Raw genomic sequence first — 17,620 nt, 5'->3', positions numbered from 1 at the left:
AAAAATCTGAGACCTGAATTTCATCATCCCAGGCCATCCATGATCAACAAGTACCCTGATGAAACGTCTTGGTGGTTAAAATTCAACATATGCTGACACAGTTTACTTAGAAATGTTTGTGATTCTGTGTATAAATATCTCTTCAGTACTTTTTGTTCATTTAACCCATAATCTTTCCTCTGAGTTAATCTGAAATGGTAACCTTCTTTGCTCACAGATTTCAGGTGATGTCACTCATTGTCTTGTTCATTGATATCAGTGATGTCATTCGTTGCTGGACCATCCTGTGGGGTGTAGGCACCTCTTCTCCTTGACTGCAACACTGGTCCTCAAAGCTGGCTGCCTACTAGGATCACCTGGGGAGCTGTTAAAGCCATAGGGATGCCGGGTTTCCCTAGGATAGCTGGACCCAAACAGGATGATGGGTAGGAGGGTGGCCTAGACATCTGTACTTTTTATTATTTATTTTGGCTGTGCTATGTGTCTTATGGGGCCTTAGTACTCTGACCAGGGATCGAACCTAAGCCTCCTGCAGTGGAAGTGCAAGTCTTAACCACTGGCCCGCCAGGAAGTCCCTCATCTGTACTGTCTTAAAGCTCTCCTAGTGAGTTTAATATGGGTCATATAACTAGACCATAAATTTTCAAAGTTAAAAAGTCTTCAAAGGGACTGCAAAGAAATATAATTATACTTGAAAAAATGGTGTTTTGGGCAAAGGTTTTTAAGGTTTGTGGGTATCGTCTTCTCCCGCCACTTAGAGACATATATCAAAGTGTGATAGGTTGATCAGTTCACATTAAAACAGAATAAACTTCAGCTTCAGGTTTCCAGAATTAATAAGATTTCATTGGCAGAAGCTATTTTAATTTTATGGAAACTGCCATCTAGGAGAATGCTACCAGTGGATTATCTTAAAGGTGGGCTAAGTGTGGGTTTAGGGCAGATGCCAAAATGCATGCTTGCAAAATATTCACATTTGAGATTTCAAAAGCAGCATGGGAGGACTCATTATGGTAAAAAAGAAACAATTAGAATGATACTAGCCTTCGTTACAGTTATTCTATCTGCTAGATGCTGGGAGAATCCATGGCCTCTGTCAGGATTATGGGCGAGGAGGCTGCTCCCAGCCTGGCTGAGCTGGTGGAAGGCGCTGCTGCACGGGGGATGGATGAGCCTGCTCCCCACCTCCGCCCTCCCTCGGTCCCCAGCTAGAAGTCAGCACCAGACAAGGAGAAAGTCCAAGTGACCAGGAGAGGGGGGGCGGAGGGAGCTTGTGCCTGGCCCAGAAGGTTTTACACTGTGAACTCGGCCGAGAACAATGTGCTAACTGTTCTTTGTTTGCTGAGCAGGGCTGGGTGCCAGCGTGCAGCCGGCCCTGAGAAGCTTCCAGAGCTTGGTGACCAGGTGTGGGGAACTAGCACTGGCTGCCTGAGGCTGGGGGGAGAGGGGGGTGCAGGGTCTGTAACGGGGGAGGTAGACAGAAATTCTGTGGAACTGACAGATTTCAGAGTTTCTTATTAGAGGAAGAGACAGAAAATGGTTTAAAAGTCAGGCCAGTAACAGTCAAGCCAGAACACTGAACTCCAGGAAGAAGGTAGAGAGTTTGTCCCGCTGAACTAAATGGGCACACACTCCCCTAAGAGCTGGGGTCTTGTCCAAACGTCAATTCTTCTTGGCCTTCAGGGTGTCCGACCGACAGCAAGTAGATCGAGCAGAAAAACGACCAGACCCAGTTCTCCAAGCTCTCCCTCCAGGACACTGTGGAATAGCCCCTTCAAATGCAAGGCAGCAGCCCCAGGGTTGTGAATAAGAGACAGCAAACAGGACTTCCCTGGAGGTCCAGTGGTTAAGATTCTGCGTTTCCAATGCAGGGAATGAAGGTTCAATCCCTGATTGGGGAACTAAGATCTCATGTGCGATGCAGCCAAAGAAAAAAAATTTTTTTAATTAAAAAGAGAGAGAGTGAATAAGGCCACCTCCCTCGGAAGCTGGACTTTCTGGGAAGCTGAACAGAGGCTTTGCTCCAATATCACTGCACACTGAAAGGGTGAAAACTGTATAGCTATAATCTTGCCTTTGGTCTTTCTCATGTATCGACATAGGAAAAAAATTGAAATGTATAGAAAAGAAAACAAACACACACACACAAAATTGTCACGAGTGATTATCTCTGGGTGGTACGATTAGGGAAGAATTGTACTCTTTTTTCTACATTTCTAGAACACCTTACTTACTTTATGTGTGCACATATGTGTGTGTGCATTTATTTATTTATACAAAGACCATGCACATCTAAAACTCAGGAAAACCATGAAGTTAATTCTATAGTAAAATCAGTGTAAAAATTGCACATATATTTATAAGAGCCAAGACAGAAAAATAAACGTGTCCATTGACAGATGAATGGATAAAGATGTCGTATATATACTCAATGGAATATTACTCAGCCATAAAAAGAATGAAATAATGCTATTTGCAGCAACATCGATGGACCTAGAGATTGTCATACTCAATAAAGTGAGACAGAGAAAAACAAATATCATATGATATCACTTAGTGCAATCTAAAAAAACTGACACAAAGGAACTTATTTACAAAACAGAAACAGACACAGGAAACAAACTTAAGGTTAGGAGGGGAGGGTTAAGTTAGCAGTTTGGGATTAACAAATACACACTGCTACATATAAAATAAACAACAGAGACCTCCTGTATAGTACAGGGAACTATACTCAATAGTTTATTATAACCTATAAGGAAAAAGAATCTGAAAAAAAATATATGTATGCGTGTGTGTGTATATATATATATAATATATATATATCATGTGTTGTATACCCGGAACTAAAAAAGCACTGTAAATCAACTATATTTCAATAAAAACTTGCAGATGTATGCTTTTGTTCAGGGATTTAATTATGGATGCATATATGGATAATTTGGCCTTTCAGCTGGCATTGCCTGGGCCTATCTTGATGAGAAGAGGGAACAGAAAATTTTTTAGTGCACACTTCCTCATTAACATGACTGGCAGAATAACGATCATTTTGATAGTATTTTGTCTATGGGACTTTTTCAAAGGAGAGGAAGAGATTTATACCTCAAGAAAAGTCTCCAAGGCTTTCCTGCGGTTATTTAAAACTCATCAGATCAGTTCAGTTCAGTTCAGTTGCTCAGTCGTGTCCGACTCTTTGCGACCCCATATAAGACCATCAAAAACATGGCTGATCCCTCTCTTCTGCCACCAGCAAAATGCCAGTAGTTGTCTTTTCTGGGAAACATGGTGTTTATTAGGTCCTGTTTCTAGCTCTCCAGAGATGCCAGGCGGAAGTACGTCCTTATGTATCAGGTCATCAACTCATCCCAACGTGCCTCTAGTCATTTCTGTCTGCCTTTGACCCTTCCTCTTGTTTCAATATCTAATCACTACATCACACCTACAAGGCATGGAAATACCAAGTCACTAGGAAAGAGCAAAACAAAACAACAAAACCCAAATCCTGCTGAGTTGGTTGGGACTAACCTCATCGCCCATACACTGGTTTTAAAGATGAGGAAACAGGCGTGGCAAGGTTCTGGGGTTTGCCCGGCGTTAAGAGCTCCCTGCTTCTGCTCTCGTGCTGTCTGCCTTGTGGTGTGACCAGAGGCTGGCCCATGACACCATCTGCCTTGGCACAGGCTGCAGCTTTGTACCCCCCTCTCACCTGCCTCACCCTTCCTTGTGGTCCAGCTCCACAGCTCTTTACTGGGGCCCAAGCAGACTGGTGCTGTTCATAGTTCCATCTTATTCTAATTTTTACAAGTCATTTTATATACTTCTAATTCACTTAAGAATTATACAAAAGCAGACACAGGATAAAGGAATTCAAAGGCTATCAAAGAATATAAAATAAAAAGTGAAAAATCCTTCTTAACCATCTTGTGCTCATCTACCTCCAGCCTGAAGACACATACCTGAAGCCTCCCTGGCTCACCAGAGGCAACCGCAAGGTCATTGGTGCACACTGGCCAGCAAAACCACCATCAAAACACCCGCTGTGGTGATCGCTAATGCCTCCCACTCTAGTTCTTTCCAGTTTCACGTTCCCTAGGCACGAGGCTGGGGATAGCCCCTAGGGATGCAAGGTAAGCAAGTCAAGGTAAGCAAGCAGTACTGCAGGTCTGACCAAGAGCAGCAGCCAGCCAAGGGAACGGACCCGAAGGCACAGGTGTGAACGGAGTTCATTCAGGCTCCATATGTCAGGGATCACATCATTCCTGCCTCCTCTCCCTCCTCTCATTTCTCCTTTTACCGCCTGGAACACACCTCCATTCTCATTTTCTAGAACGAAAGCTGGCTTAAGAAGGAGGGTCGTAATGAGCTCTTTCCCAGCCCTGTTTTAAACCTTGGCGTCAACTCTGCTTTTTGGTCTGGGTCCAACCAGAGCTCAACCCTGATGGTGTTACCACAGACCTGGTCGGTGGGCCCATGCTACGTCACATGCCCAGCATGTCAGATCCCCTTAATTTGGGGACTTGCCCTTGCCCTCACATGTCCCCCACTCTTGAGTCCCAGCCCAACAACAGAGCCAGAAAGCCTGCGGTGGCCCTCCCCAGGACAGGGCCCTGTGTGCCAGAATGAACTTCCTCCTGACATCTGCAGCCTGGCTCATCTCTTTAGTACCTTGCTCCCCATTGTGAACAGGTCCATTCAACAAGTTATATTCTATAACTCTTTATATAACTCTTTATATAGCGTGTGTGTGTGTATATATATATATATATATATATACACAAAGGATGTAAAGATATATCTATATCTATGTAATGGTCACAAAAGCAAGATAAAGATAGGTGGCAAAGATACATGCTTCCAGGTACCTTGGCCACATCAATGGGCATCACAAGGCAGGGGTAGCAGGGAAGCACTATCCAGAACGCTTGTAGGAAAGCTGGCAGGAGCTTAGGTCACCGGCCACTCTCAGCCATTTCTGTGTGTGCACCCTGCAGGCGTCAGCACCAGGACAGAGGCAGTGCCGGCTGACCACCGATGCTGCTGGTGGTACCTTTCTTCTCCGTCCACCTGAGTCCTGCGGTCCAGCACAGTACTGTGGAACAAGTAGGGTGCCGCATTCTAGGATCATGGTGAGCTATCAGCTCAGGAGCAGGTTCAGAGTGCCTCCAACCTAAACTCTGCCTTAAGATGAATCAAGCCAGGAAACGTGCCCTACACCTTCCCAGCACGCCTGCATGTTGGTAAGAATCCCCCACAGGTCTGCTCTCTGGACCTCAATGTTAGCTGCGTCAGCACAATTGCCCCAGGGCACCACACTCTTGCTTAAAGACAGAGCTCATCCTGAGGATGTGGACAGAGAAGAGGGCTCAGGATTTGCAGTGAGAACCGAGGCGGAGGTTCTGGGTTGGACAGTAATGGACTGTGATCTTGAACCTGCCCCTCTGGGCCTCAGCCTCCCCACCTGGACAGCAAGTAGGGTGGACTCACAGACCTTCTAAGGTCCTTTCCAACTTTCACACTTTATGAGTCTGTGCTTACCTCCTTTACTGAAACAGGAGAAGCCCCCTAAGTTTCATTCTCACTAAAGCCAGTCTGCCACATTATTAAGACCAGGAAATGGCCTATTTCCATGTTTAACCAAGATGGTGCACCTGACCACCATCCAGGCATCTGCTCGGTGACAGTCTCCTCACTGGATTGATGAGTAAAGTGAAAGTGAAAGTGTTAGTTGATGTCAGACTCTTCGAAACCCCATGGACTGTAGCCCAGCAGTCTCCTCTGTCCATGGGATTCTCCAGGGAAGAATACTGGAATGGATTGCCATGACCTCCTCCAAGGGATCTTTCTGACCCAGGGATCAAACCTGAGTCTCCCACATTGCAGGCAGATTCTTTACCATCTGAGGCACTAGGGAAGATGAGATTGATAAGTAACTAGATTACAAGGTCCTACAACAAACACTTTGTTATTCTTGCCTAGGCTAACAGAGAGGATACACACAGCAGGCCCTCAAAGATGCACTAAATGAAAAGAGTTGAACTGAGACCTTCTACCTTTCCCACCTAATCTACCATAAAATAAAGAATGCCCCATGGAGGCCTTGGGATTTGAAATGCATCTTGTAGAGGTGAAACTGACCCAGGGTTGCCGTGCATCCCATGCGAATCTGCTCACTGAACAGATACAGACACATGAATCTGTCCACGTGGAAGACAGTCAGGTTACAGGACTGCTCCACTGCTCAGGGAGCTTCTAAAGTACCCAAACCAGGTATGAACACGCCTGAGAAGGATGTTAAAAAGAGTACAATACACTCTGACAGCTTTACAATGTCCTCAGGGAAGATATGAGTGCTTCAAATTTGCTATTCAGAACTAAGTAGATAATTAAAGCTACTTACATGTAAATCGCTGGCTTGATTCAATAGTCTCTATGGTCCTTTTTGGCTTTAACTTTCTGCAGTCATTCATAAACTTAAACAGCCTAGAAATAATCATTTCGTACAATACATACCATGCTCAGGGAAGAAATATTTCTGGGTTCCTTCCAGGTGTGTTCTAGACACATGGAAAAAAAATTTTTTTAATGTGTGTGGAATTGGGGTGAAGAATGAGGCAACAATAGACTCACATCCTAGGTTTTTGCTTCTTGATTTTCAAAATGACTCCAGTCAACTTCAAATTGTAGGTTGGAAAGATAGGGCTAATACAACACAGAGCTCAAAGTGTAGCTGAATTTTTAATTTTTTAAAAGCATGATTCCAGTATACAAAGAATGAATGCTATTGTAAAATGTCTTTATATGTAACTTCACCTTATTCCACAAAGGACTTGCGGTGGCATAATATAAACTAAAAGTAAAAAAGGCTGGCCACCCAGGCGTGGGGTGGCTTCTATCACAAGCAGGTGGGTGATGTTAGCGGACCGCCACGTGGCCCTGGCCAGCGAGCGTGGGACACAGACCAACTGGGGTGGCGGGCACACCTGCCAGCAGGTAAATCACACTGGACCAGCCACCTCTTTGAGTAGGTTGTGACTTGTGTCTCTTGCAAGTGCAGAGGTTGAAGCCCTAATCCCCAGTATTTCAGAATGTGACTGTCTATGGAGATAGGACCTTAAAGACGTCATGAAAGTCAAATGCGGTCATAAGGGTGAGCCAAATCCAAATATGACTGGTGTCCTTACAAGAAGAGATCAGGAGGAGGACCACGGAAAAGGTGGTCATCTACAAGTCAAACACAGAGGCCCTCCTAAGAAATCAACCCTGCTGACAGCCAGTGAATCATGAGAAAATAAATTTCTGTTGTTTAAGCCACCCAGTCCATGGTACCTTGTAAAGGCAACCCAGTAAACGAATACAGGTTTGACGTCCCTGAATCTCTGGGAGAGATTCAGACATGGGTCTGAGTCCTGTCTGAGTACATGGAAGACATAGAGGAGCACTCTGAAGTTCATGAGCTGCTGGAGGGAATTCGGCAAACATTGGGTGACCCTGGCAAACATCCAGGATGAGAGCAAAACAGCTCAGTGGCACCAAGAACATCTGAGGGTTGCAGACGAGTGACATGGAGAGGGAAAAATAAGAAGATAAGGGATTTCGGTGAGCAGGTTGGTGACCCTACTGAATCCCAAGAGGCTGGACCATGGAGGTGATCCTTGAGGATGCTGGGGCCTGTGGCTGAGAAGCTTGAGTGGGTGGTTGGAAACCATGATGCTGAGTGTCCTGGGGAAGGAGGTGGGTCTAGGTGCCCTGGGTGGGGTCAGAGACAGTACCATTATCACCTGCAGCAGCAGCAGTGAGGAGTCAGGACTCCACGGGCTTCTGGAAAAGGGGCCAGAAACCTACTGACTTCTTCTCTGAGGTGGTATGCTGGCACTGAGCACAGAAGTGACTTTCTCTTCTTCCCAAGTATTTAGCTCTTGCTGGCTTCCTCGCCTGTTTCTGTGTCTGCAGAATCAGTGTGGACTCAGGCTCAGCCTGGGCACACAGCACAGAGGAGCTGCTCTGGGTGTTCATCCAGCCCTATGGCTTTGTAAAGGCCTTTTCTCTTTTTAAACTTTCGAGTTTTACTATAGCGACATTTCTTAAAAGATCCCATTTTGTTGTGTTGGTATGATTTGACCTTCAGGAAGCCACAACCCAATACAGGTTTGTTCACCAATTTTGTACTCCTAGAACAGTGGCTTCTAGGAAACAGAAGCAGGCTTCTGTTTATTTCTGATAAACTGTGCCAACTAAACGAGTACATCTTTCATTTTAAGGGGAGCCAGTAAAGCAACACAATATCCAGGGCTCCTGTACCCTCTGATACGTATTCACCTCTGTCCAACAAGGCCAACTATAACTGATCCAGATGCCTTAGGTTAAACAAGACGGATTATTAAATACATTCACGACTGGTCAGAAATAAGAAAGGGCCCGGCCAGTTTTGCTCATGGCAAAGAAGAAAGGATAGGTATTTTCAGGAATGAAAATTAGCCTGAAACAATCCAAAGTGTCTCAAAGCAAATATGAAATTATATGGAAATCTTTGGTATAATAAAAAGTCTTGCTGTTTTTTCCATCCTCCTCTGTAATACACCTGAATTGTCTTTTTAGAGCATGTGCCTCAATATTTAAGACAGCTCAGCCCTGACCTCACGGATGTGAGCTTTAGTGTAGAGCCATTAACAAAACCCAGGAGTGGAGCAGCTGAAGAGACAGTTTGGGGCTAAATATAGTCTGTTGATTACTAGTTTGTACCTTCAGAAATTAATTCCAGTTTCACACCCCAGGGCCGGCCTGTGCACTAGTGAACTGGGGCATCTCAGATCCATGGGCTAGAAGAGCTGAAACGAATGGCAGAGGCCACGTTGACCAGGTCTGCCAGACCTGTGTGAGTCCTCACTCAGTAACTGAGCGATCTTGGGCCAATATCTCAACCTATTTGAGCTTGCATGTTCTCATCTGCAAAATGGGCCCTCTTACAATGCCAGCTTCTTAGGGTCATTGTCAAATGCATGAGATAAAGCAAGTAAAGTACTCAGCACATGTGCTGAGTGTCAGCGATTGTTATTGCTGTGACCAGAACAACGTTCCTCAACTTGAACAATGGTCGGGGGAGGCTGAGCTCTGGGGAAATTACATGTTGTCCAACTGAGTTGAATTTCAGCGTGCTGGCATTTGAGGCATAAGATTACGCTAGTCCTGTGTGTTCGATCACTGCATTACTGCTTAAAGAGTAGGTAGAACCGCCTGCTGTATAGGTCAGATGGAGATGGAGATAGCAGCTGGATCAGCATCAGGACAGAAGGGCTCCCTTCTTCTACTGCATTATCAATAGTAGGAATATTTTGAAAGAAATATTATTTTCTGAGCAGTGGTTCTCAACAATATTGACTTAAGATACTCAGTAAACCACATTTTAAAACAGATGTGCTATTCTCCAGGTCCTGTTGCTGCATTTATAGAACACAGGCAGAGTAGAATCTGCATAATTCTGAAGGGCCCTACGATTTCTGGAATGCTGAGTACTGGCTTCAACCTCAAGTCACCAGCAGCATTAGCCCCTAGCAAGAAAGTCAGCCTGTCCTCTGAGGCTCTGAAGCCAGGCACTGACTTCTCTCCAGTTACGGAAGTCCTAGATGGCACCTTCTTCCAATAGAAGGGCATATCGTCTGCATTGAAAATCTGTTGTTTAGTGTAGCCGCCCTTATTAATTATCTCAGCTATGGCTTCTGGGTAATTTGCTGTAGTGTCTTATCAGCACTTGCTGCTTTACCGTGCACTTCTATGTTATAGAAAAGTTTTCTCTCCTTAAACCTCATGAACCAGCTTTGCTAGCTTCAAATATTGTCGGTGTAGGTTGCTTACTTCTCTTAGCTTTCACAGACTCAAAGAGGGTTACAGCCTTGCTCTGGATCAGGCTTTGGTTTAAGGGGATATTGTGGCCGCTTTGGTCTTCCATCCAGACCACTCCAAGTTTCTCCACATCAGCAATAAAGGCTGTTTCACTTTCTTATCATTCATGTGCTCACTGGAGCAGCACTTTTCATTTCCTTCAAGAACCTTTCCTTTGCTTTCACAACCTGGCTGTTTGTAAGCACCTAGCTTTTAGCCTATCTTGGCTTCGACCTGCCTTCCTCACTGGATTTAATCACTTCTTAGCTTCTGACTTAAAGTGAGAGAACTGAGAATTTTCCTTTTATTTGAACACTTAGCGAGGCTATTGCGGGGTTACTATTTAGCCTAATTTCAACATTGTTGTGTCTCAGGGAACAGGGAGGCCCAAGGAGAGGGAGAGAGATGGGAGAACAGCTGGTGGGCAGGGCAGTCAGAACACACACACAGCTTTTGTCCACTGAATGTGCAGTCTTACACGGGAGGGGTCCTGCAGTGCCCCCACTCAATTACAATAGTAGCATCAAAGGTCACTGATCACAGAAGACCCTAACAAGTGTAATCATGATTTTAAAATTTGAAATACTGTGAGACACAGAGACATGAAGTGAGCACATGCTGAGGAAAAAATGGTGCCCATAGACTTCACTTTCACTTTTCCCTTTCATGCATTGGAGAAGGAAATGGCAACCCACTCCAGTGTTCTTGCCTGGAGAATCCCAGGGACGGGGGAGCCTGGTGAGCTGCCGTCAATGGGATCGCACAGAGTCAGACACGACTGAGGCGACTTAGCAGCAGCAGCAGCAGCAGACTTGCTCAACACAGGGCTGCCACAAACCTTCAATTTGCTTTAAAAAAAAAAAAAAGTAATACCTGTGATGGGCAATAAAACAAGAGATGCTTGTTTTCTACTTATTTAGCTGCTCCTGCTGAGAGACTGACTCTTTCTCAATTGCTTCAACAAATGCGTCAGGATTGAATCTTTTTAGTCTGGCCCAATGCATGTCCCCATTCTGTCCCCATTACAGAATGAAGTCGTGTGGTCAAGGGACCAGAAGTGGCTCTAATAGGCCAGGCTAGGGTCAGAGTAGGTGTGACCAGATCAGAACAGATCAGATCAGTCGCTCAGTCGTGCCTGACTCTTTGTGACCCCATGAATCACAGCACGCCAGGCCTCCCTGTCCATCACCAACTCCTGGAGTTCACTCAGACTCATGTCCATCGAGTCGGTGATGACATCCAGCCATCTCATTCTCCATCATCCCCTTCTCCTCTTGCCCCCAATCCCTCCCAGCATCAGAGTCTTTTCCAATGAGTCAACTCTTCGCATGAGGTGGCCAAAGTACTGGAGTTTCAGCTTTAGCATCATTCCTTCCAAAGAAATCCCAGGGCTGATCTCCTTCAGGATGGACTGGTTGGATCTCCTTGCAGTCCAAGGGACTCTCAGGAGTCTTCTCCAACACCACAGTTCAAAAGCAGCAATTCTTTGGCCCTCAGCCTTCTTCAGAGTCCAACTCTCACATCCATACATGACCACAGGAAAAACCATAGCCTTGACTAGACGGACCTTTGTTGGCAAAGTAATGTCTCTGCTTTTCAATATGCTATCTAGGTTGGTCATAACTTTCCTTCCAAGGAGTAAGCATCTTTTAATTTCATGGCTGCAGTCACCATCTGCAGTGATTTTGGAGCCCAGAAAAATAAAGTCTGACACTGTTTCCACTGTTTCCCCATCTATTTCCCATGAAGTGGTGGGACCGGATGCCATGATCTTCGTTTTCTGAATGTTGAGCTTTAAGTCAACTTTTTCACTCTCCACTTTCACTTTCATCAAGAGGCTTTTTAGTTCCTCTGCACTTTCTGCCATAAGGGTGGTGTCATCTGCATATCTGAGGTTATTGCTATTTTTCCCAGCAATCTTGATTCCAGCTTGTGTTTCTTCCAGTCCAGCGTTTCTCATGATGTACTCTGCATAGAAGTTAAATAAACAGGGTGACAATATACAGCCTTGACGTACTCCTTTTCCTATTTGGAACCAGTCTGTTGTTCCATGTCCAGTTCTAACTGTTGCTTCCTGACCTGTATACAAATTTCTCAAGAGGCAGATCTGGTGGTCTGGTATTCCCATCTCTTTCAGAATTGTCCACAGTTTCTTGTGATCCATACAGTCAAAGGCTTTGGCATAGTCAAGAAAGCAGAAATAGATGTTTTTCTGGAACTCTCTTGCTTTTTCCATGATCCAGCAGATGTTGGCAATTTGATCTCTGGTTCCTCTGCCTTTTCTAAAACCAGCTTGACCATCAGGAAGTTCACGGTTCACATATTGCTGAAGCCTGGCTTGGAGAATTTTAAGCATTACTTTACTAGCGTGTGAGATGAGTGCAACTGTGCGGTAGTTTGAGCATTCTTTGGCATTGCCTTTCTTTGGGATTGGAATGAAAACTGACCTCTTCCAGTCCTGTGGTCACTGCTGAGTTTTCCAAATTTGCTGGCATATTGAGTGCAGCGCTTTCACAGCATCATCTTTCAGGATTTGGAATAGCTCACCTGGAATTCTATCACCTCCACTAGCTTTGTTCGTAGTGATGCTTTCTAAGGCCCACTTGACTTCACATTCCAGGATGTCTGGCTCTAGGTCAGTGATCACACCATCGTGATTATCTGGGTCATGAAGATCTTTTTTGTACAGTTCTTCTGTGTATTCTTGCCATCTCTTCTTAATATTTTCTGCTTCTGTTCAGTCCATACCATTTCTGTCCTTTATCGAGCCCATCTTTGCATGAAATGTTCCTTTGGTATCTCTGATTTTCTTGAAGAGATCTCTAGTCTTTCCCATTCTGAAGCTCACGCGGCCCGGTCTCAGATTCCAGAAGACCTCTGGTTAAGGATCCAGAGAGAAGCCGGTGACCAGCACGCTAAGTGCAGCCGAGAGGAGCTACCCCACGTCCAAAGTCAGGGGCAGAAGCCGGGAGGACCCCATGCCTGAAGGGCGGCGGCTAACAGGAGTTACCCCACATCCGAGGTCAGGGGCAGCAGCCAAGAGTGCCAGCCTGCGACGGCGCAGGAACAGCCAAGAGGAGCTACCCCACATCTGAGGTCAGCAGGGGCGGCCGAGAGGAGATACCCAGTGTCCGAGGTCAGGGGCGGTGCCTGGGAGGACCAACCCCATGCCGTGGCTGCGCGGGCACAGGAGGGCCTAGAGGAGCTATCCCACGTTGAAGGTCAGGAAGGGTGGTGGTGAGGAGATACCCCTCATCCAAGGTAAGGAGCATTGGCTGCGCTTTGCTGGAGCAGCCATGAAGAGATACCCCACGCCCAAGGTAAGAAAAACCCAAGTAAGACAGTAGGTGTTGCAAGAGGGCATCAGAGGGCAGACACACTGAAACCATACTCACAGAAAACTAGTCAATCTAATCACACTAGGACCACAGCCTTGTCTAACTCAATGAAACTAAGCCATGCCAGTGGGGCAACCCAAGATGGGCGGGTCATGGTGGAGAGATCTGACAGAATGTGGTCCACTGGAGAAGGGAACAGCAAACCACTTCAGTATTCTTGCCTTGAGAACCCCATGAACAGTATGAAAAGGCAAAATGATAGGATACTGAAAGAGAAACTTCCCAGGTCAGTAGGTGCCCAATATGCTACTGGAGATCAGTGGAGAAATAACTCCAGAAAGAATGAAGGGATGGAGCCAAAGCAAAAACAATACCCAGCTGTGGATGTGACTGGTGATAGAAGCAAGGTCCGATGCTGTAAAGAGCAATATTGCATAGGAACCTGGAATGTCAGGTCCATGAATCAAGGCAAATTGGAAGTGGTCAAACAAGAGATGGCAAGAGTGAATGTCGACATTCTAGGAATCAGCGAACTGAAATGGACTGGAATGGGTGAATTTAACTCAGATGACCATTATATCTACTACTGCGGGCAGGAATCCCTCAGAAGAAATGGAGTAGCCATCATGGTCAACAAAAGAGTCCAAAATGCAGTACTTGGATGCAATCTCAAAAACAACAGAATGATCTCTGTTCGTTTCCAAGGCAAACCTTTCAAGATCACAGTAATCCAAGTCTATGCCCCAACCAGTAACGCTGAAGAAGCTGAAGTTGAGCGGTTCTATAAAGACCTACAAGAACTTTTAGAACTAACACCCAAAAAAGATGTCCTTTTTATTACAGGGGACTGGAATGCAAAAGTAGGAAGTCAAGAAACACCTGGAGTAACAGGCAAATTTGGCCTTGGAATATGGAATGAAGCAGGGCAAAGACTAATAGAGTTTTGCCAAGAAAATGCACTGGTCATAACAAACACCCTCTTGCAACAACACAAGAGAAGACTCTATACATGGACATCACCAGATGGTCAACACCAAAATCAGACTGATTATATTCTTTGCAGCCAAAGATGAAGAAGCTCTATACAGTCAACTAAAACAAGACCAGGAGCTGACTGTGGCTCAGACCATGAACTCCTTATTGCCAAATTCAGACTTAAATTGAAGAAAGTAGGGAAAACCACTAGACTATTCAGGTATGACCTAAATCAAATCCCTTATGATTATACAGTGGAAGTGAGAAATAGATTTAAGGGCCTAGATCTGATAGAGTACCTGATGAACTGTGGAATGAGGTTCATGACATTGTACAGGAGACAGGGATCAAGACCATCCCCATGGAAAAGAAATGCAAAAAAAGCAAAATGGCTGTCTGGGGAGGCCTTACAAATAGCTGTGAAAAGAAGAGAAGTGCAGAGCAAAGGTGTGACCAGCTCATTCCAATTTGCCTGGGACTTTTCTGGTTTCAGGGCTATAAGGCTCATGCTCCAGGAAACCCCTGGATTTAGGGCACACTGGGATAGCTGGTCATCCTAGAAGTCCATGCTGGAGAAGGGAGTGTCATCAGCCCCAGTAAGACTAAGAGTGAAGATGGTATGGTTTCCCAGAGGAATCACCAGAAAGGGAAATGGGTTGTGGGCAGCCAAAAAGTCACATCCTCTCCACGTGCCTTTCTGGATTAGAGTCACCTTGGCAACAGGGACCAAATGTAACTTATTTTTGCATCTTTTCTAAAATTTAGCACATTGCCTTCCACTTATTAGATATGGTAAACTGCAGCAGTTGATGATGGACAGGGAGGCCTGGCGTGTTGCGGTTCATGGGGTCACAAAGAGTCAGACACGACTGAGCGACTGAACTGAACTTAACTTCCACATAGGAAGGCCACAAAAGAATTTATATTATTTCTTGCATAACTTTATTAAATACTTAAAAAAATTCCTGAAGCATGAAGAATGCCTAATACTAAGTAGTTCATGATGGATAAGACAGAATCACTTTTAACAGGAGCATTCAAAATAGTTTACAATCTTACTTGATTGAGATTATTCAAATGCAGTCCTGCTGAAGATGGATGGAGTGGGTGTGGGGATTCTGTTAAACGATATTTCAAAATTACTAAAGTACTATGATTTCTAAGGTCCTTTCTTCCTCATATTTAAGAGAAAACTGTATTATGTTGTCTTTACATTAACATCTAAAGTATATTAAAAAGTGAAACTTAAAATAGTGACTTGAAATTTGAGTCATCAGTTTCAGCTTTGTCATTAAATCAGACCAAGCAGTGGACAGGAAGTTTTTTCTTGGGGGATGGTATGGTGTTTCTTCTGAAACTTTTTTCCCTGTAACTTCTGACCCCTTCCTGCCAGCAATGAGTGATGCATCATTATTAGGAACTTAAAAGAGAAATAACTGCATGAAGAGCTATGTCTTTGATTTTGAAAACAGGGTAAAATATTTTAAATATTCTGCATTAATAAATAAAGGAAATCAACACTGAACATTTATTGGAAGGAATGATGCTGAAGCTCCAGTACTTTGGCCACCTCTTGAGAAGAGCCAACTCACTGGAAAAGACACTGAAGCTGGGAAAGACTGAAGGCAGGAGGAGAAGAGGGCAACAGAAGATAAGATGGTTGGATGGCATCTCGGACTCAACAGACATGAATTTGGGCAAGCTCTGGGAGATGGTGAAGGACAGAGAAGCCTGGTGTGCTGCAGTCCATGGGGTTACAAAGAGTCGGATATGACTGAGAGAATGCACAGCAATGAATAAACAATAAATCTTGCGTCTAGTTAATGCGGGGGAAAGAGATACTGCCTCTAACAGGCTGCTTCCAAACCTGCCATTGGCCACGGAGGCAAAGACTCTAGTTGTAATTGTTTTGTGTGTATTGAGCCAAGTCAGTTCTCTTTGGGGCACCACATTCATTTGCACATGATGGATGTATACTGTAGCTCCTAGCTCATTTCAGTCTCCAACACAAAAAGGGTCTACACTGTATCCCTATTGCTAAGATTTACATAAAATTCTTTTTTCAAAAGGTGAGCTGAAAGAATATTATACGTGTGTTTTCAGTTGCTTTAGTGGTGTCCAACTCTCTGCAAGCCCACAGACTAGCCCGCCAGGCTCCTCTGTCCATGGAACTCTCTAGGCAAGAATACTGGAGAGGGTTGCCCTTTCCTCCTTTGTGGATCTTCCAGATCCAGAGATGGAACCCAAGCCTCCTACATCTCCTGCATTTGCAGGTGGATTCTTCACCACTGAGCCACCTGGGAAGCCCGGAAGTGTATTATAAATGAATGCTATTATTTTGCCTACCTAAATAAAGCAATATGTTAAAAAAAAATCACATTGGAAATGGAAAATTTGTTGCGGTTGTGTTTCCTGTTATTATCATAAATGATCTTCAACTTTCCTATAGCGGACTCTTTTGGTGGCCTTTCCAACACCCATTCCACCTCACTCCCATTGACAGAAGTGGTACAGACTGGGAAAGAGAACTCAGCTCATAAGTGCAGACTGAATTGGTCTACTGGGAATTTCATATTCCTTGCTGGCCTAGGTTTGGGCAAATAAAACAATTCTAGTCAAAGTGATCGAAGGAGATGGTTGCTGGAGCCAAAAACAAAAACAAACAAATAAAAAAACCCCTAGAAGTCACTTCTGTTGCTTGGCAGAAGTGAAAAATGAACCATATGATCTCTGCTGCCACTGTTATCTTTACCACTAGAGGAACCAGAAGCCAAGTCTGTTAATAGGCACGTGAGGAAGGAACTCAAGATATGGTGACGTTGTTGAGCCGCTAATTCAACCAGTTCTGAAGCCTGTCCTACCTCTGAACTTCCTGTTTTGTGAGATCAGGAATATCCTTATTATTTAAGCCCAACTGAAATAGGCTTTCATTTGCAGTTGAAATAGTAAATATTTGTAGGATAACATTTGTCCCTCTGTTCTTGACCACATTATCTTACAGAGGAAACCAGACTGCACAGGGCTCCCTGATCTGACCCAGTCACAAGGGCAGGGGTGGTGGTAGGGGCAGTGGATGAAGGGAGTCCTTCTTTCCTGATGCTCTTCCAGCTGCTGTCTCCATAACCATCTGACCTTTAAGGCAGGCAGTTTGGTTTACTCCTTAAGCAGTCAAGCACCCAGGGAATGAACACGCAGGATCATACACCCCAAATGACAGAGCACTGAATTCAGCTCAGTTGGGCATCATGTCATTTCCCCCAGAGCTCAGCCTTCCCTGAATATTGTTCTGGTCACATGTGTGTTGAGTACTTTACTTGCTTTATCTCAGTTATCTGACAATGACCCTAAGAGGCTGGTACTGTAGAAGGGCCCATTTCGGAGATGAGGACATAGAAGCTCAAACAGGTTGAGACACTCGCCCAAGATTGCTCAGC

At 44.8% G+C, this 17,620-nt stretch overlaps 1 long non-coding RNA gene across 1 annotated transcript in view; it reads right to left on the bottom strand.

The window, feature by feature from the left end:
* Positions 1 to 17,620, bottom strand: part of LOC102408842 — a 30,978-nt gene that overhangs the window by 12,478 nt on the left and 880 nt on the right. The window lies entirely within an intron of this gene.

This window comes from Bubalus bubalis, chromosome 2 (assembly GCF_019923935.1).
Source record: "Bubalus bubalis isolate 160015118507 breed Murrah chromosome 2, NDDB_SH_1, whole genome shotgun sequence".
NCBI lineage: Eukaryota > Metazoa > Chordata > Mammalia > Artiodactyla > Bovidae > Bubalus > Bubalus bubalis.
This window is presented reverse-complemented; position numbering and strand designations above follow the sequence as displayed.